Below are 3,781 nucleotides of genomic sequence, written 5' to 3'. Positions count from 1 at the left end.
CGGCGAAACCCCATCTCTACTTAAAATACAAACAATTAGCTGGGCGTGGTGGCGGGTGCCTGTAGTCCCAGCTACTCGGAGAGGCTGAGGCAGGAGAATGGCGTGAACCCGGGAGGCGGAGCTTGCAGTGAGCCGAGATTGCGCCACTGCACTCCAGCCTGGGAGACAGGGCAAGACTCTGTCTCAAAAAAAAAAAAAAAAAAAAAAAAAAAAATCCAATTTGGATCCCACAGATGAGAAAAAAAGAAAAAAAAAAAGAAAATGCAAAATATTCTATCATATACATTTTCTTTATTGGTTTGTCCTTTTGATCTACTCAGGATAAATGAAATTTCTTCTACAAACGGTCTTGCTGGTTATTTGAAAGCAGTTCTTGCATTTCCTTGAAGCATTCTCTTTCTAGTATAAACACCATTGTTTCCTTTAACTGGTCCTCCAGGCCCTCATTCCCCAGACTCTGCCATCCCATCACTTCCTCAGGATGTACTCTGGAGTACCCCATGTCACCCTTGAATGTGATATCACGTTTTCTCTGTTATCACAGATAGAAAAACAACAACAAAGTTTGACTGACCTAACTATATAAACCACTCGTAGGACATTAAACATTTTCAACAGAATCCTGCTTTTGTGATATAAAATCTCTGCTTTTAATTCTCCCTATGGTTCCTGTAAGAAAAATTGGTCATATAAATACTTCATCCACATAGCAAGCACTTTAAAAAGGTTCACTTTTATTATTATCACTAATTTAAAACAACTAATACTATGCATTAAAAAAAAAACAGCACAGATAATGTCTCTAGTGGCAAGAGGGGCAAAGCTGAGCATTTGAGGGCACAGACACAGGGAAAAGGAAATCTGAGAAAAATAAAGCAGTTTCCCACATCTTAACTTCAGTCAGGTCATAATCAAGCTTTCCTGACTCACTAAAGAGGTTCTGCCCTCCGAGGGGTGAATAGTCAAAATCAATTCACCGCTGACATGCTTGCATGACAATCTTATTTCTTTGCATTCCTGAGATGAAAGCCTAATTGAGCGTTGTTTTAAAATTATTATTATTTTAAGACAAAGAGGAGTAAAGTTATATTTTTACACTTTAGTGATAATTTTTATGATCTTTTGTGGTTTCTAAGTACGATGATTGGGTTTTCACATGCATGTGTGAGGTGTGCCACCCTCAAACCTTGTTATGACATCAGCACTTACCCATCTGACAAGAAGAAAGGAAAAAAACAAGAAATAATTTTTAGGTACTAAGACAAATGTTTTCTTTGTGTGTGTGTGCCACTTTATTTTTATTTATTTATTTGTTTATTTTTATTTTTTTGAGACGGAGTCTTGCTCTGTCGCCCGGGCTGGAGTGCAATGCTGCAATCTCGGCTCACTGCAACCTCCGCCTCCTGCGTTCATGCGATTCTCCTGCCTCGGCCTCCCAAGTAGCTGGGACTACAGGCATGCACCACCATGCCTGGCTAATTTTTTGTATTTTAGTAGAGATGGGGTTTCATCATGTTGGCCAGGATGGTCTCAATCTCCTGACCTCGTGATCCGCCCGCCTCAGCCTCCCGAAGTGCTGGGATTACAGGTGTGAGCCACTGCACCCATCCTATGTTTTTTTTTTTTTTAAATTTTAGACTTAAGGGTGCGTGTGCAGGTTTATTACATGGGTTCTTTGCGTGATGCTGAGGTTTGGGCTTCTATTGATCTCATCACCCAAATAGTGAACATAGTATCTAATAGGTAGATTTTTAACCTCACTCCCTCTCCTCCGCCCTTTGGAGTCCCCAGCGTCTATTGTTCCCATCTTTGCGTCCATGTGTACCCGATGTTTAGCTCCCTTTTATAAGTGAGAACATGCAGTATTTGGTTTTCTGTTCCTATGTCAATTTGCTCAGGATAATGGCTTCCCACTGCATCCATGTTGCTGCAGAAGACATGATTTTGTTCTTTTTTATGGCTGTGTAGTATTCCATGGTGTGTCTATGCCATATTTTAAAAATATAATCTGTCATTGATGGGCACCTAATTGAATGCATGTCTTTGTTATCGTGAATAGGGCTGCAATGAACAAACATTTGGTAGAACAATTTATTTTCTTCTGGGTATATACCCAGATATGAGATTGCTGAGTTGAATGGAAGTTCTATTTTTAGTTCTTCAAAAAAATCTCCAAACTGTTTTCCACAGGGGCTGAACTAATTTACATCCCTAACAACAATATATAAGTGTTCTCTCTTTTCTCCACAACCCTGCCAACATCTGTCATTTCTGGACTTTTTATTAAAAATAGCTATCCTGGCTGGTGTGAGATGGTATGTCATTGATGTTTTGATTTGCATCTCTTCTGATGATTAGTGATGAACATTTTTCTATATGTTTGTTGGCTGCTTGTATGTAAGACAAGTGTTTTCCTGTTTGACTAAAAAATACTGGTATCAAGAGTCAGTTATTCATGGCCAGGCACGGTGGCTTATGCCTCTAATCCCAGCACTTTGGGAGGCTGAGGCGGGCCGATCACTTGAGGCCAGGAGTTTGAGACCAGCCTGGCCAACATCGTGAAAACCCATCTCTACTAAAAATACAAAAAAATAAAAATAAAAAGAATTCACTGAGTGTGGTGGTGCATGCCTGTAGTCCCAGCTACTTGGGAGGCTGAGGCATGAGAATCACTTGAACCAGGGAGGCGGAGTTTGCAGTGAGCTGGGATCATGCCACTGCACTCCAGAGCATGATTGTATCTCAAAAAGTAGAAAAGAATGAAAAGAATCAGTTATTCTTGCTTAAAGTGATACTAGGTCATATTAATAAACAGAATTAAATTCCTATGTATATTTTAAGTAGTTTATTTAGAAATAAGTTAAAACTTACAAAGGAATTACAAGAACAGTGCAAAGAACTCACATATGTCCCCAACCAGATTCCCTGACTGAATTCTACATCCTTCACAGCTATTAACTGTTAATATTTCACTGTATATGTTCCATTACCATTTATTTCTCTCTCTCTCTCTCTTTCTCTTTCTTCTCATCTCTAATGATTATTCCTAGTCTTTTTCTGACCATTTAAGAATCAGCTGTGGACATAATGCCCCATAACCCCTAAATATTCTGAAGTATGTTTCCCCAACTTTTCTACATATTCACTAAATGACTTTCCAACTATCTACATATTCACTAATGAATTTCTAAATCAGCATTGAAATCAACTACTGCACTGTCCACAGACCTCATTCAGTTTTGGTCAACTGTCCCATTAGTGTCTCTTTTTCATTTCTGGTCCAGAATCCATCCAGAAATGCATGATGCATTTAGTTGTCCTGTTTGTTCCATATTTGCCAGTCTTGAACAATTCCTTACTCTTTCCCTCTTTGTAATTCCCCACTCTTGACAGTCTTTTTGTTTGTTTGTTTGTTTAGAATTTTTATTTTATTTTGCACACAAAACAATAAACATTTTCTAAAAGTACATACGAACAAAAAGATGCATATCAAACATATTAGGAAGGTTGCACATGGGAAGACGGGGAATAGAAATGGGGGGTGGGAATTAAAGAAAATAAATGAGAGAGAGACTTTGTATGGATCAATGATAATAACTCAATCCTCTATTTGACAAAGAAGAAGGAGAAGGAAGAGGAAGAAAAAGAAAGTGGGATAAAGGATCAGAAAGGCAGGAAAATAGAAAAAATTAGAGTATGACTCCAGGGTAGACCTGTTTTGTTGTCGCTTGGTTCGTTGGTTGGTTTGACAGTTGTATTTTTCATATGTTTCGCCATGTTG

General features: G+C 38.6%; 1 non-coding gene across 1 annotated transcript; it reads left to right on the top strand.

Moving 5' to 3' along the window:
• Window positions 1–1,117: 1,117 nt before the first annotated feature.
• Window positions 1,118–1,219, top strand: LOC115834985. The gene has a single exon (XR_004029965.1). It is a non-coding gene; the product is annotated as a small nucleolar RNA U13 (small nucleolar RNA).
• The last annotated feature ends 2,562 nt before the right edge of the window (window positions 1,220–3,781 follow it).

This window comes from Nomascus leucogenys, chromosome 4, assembly GCF_006542625.1.
Source record: "Nomascus leucogenys isolate Asia chromosome 4, Asia_NLE_v1, whole genome shotgun sequence".
NCBI lineage: Eukaryota > Metazoa > Chordata > Mammalia > Primates > Hylobatidae > Nomascus > Nomascus leucogenys.
Note: the sequence above shows the minus strand (reverse complement) of the source record. Positions and strands in the feature narration are given on the sequence as shown.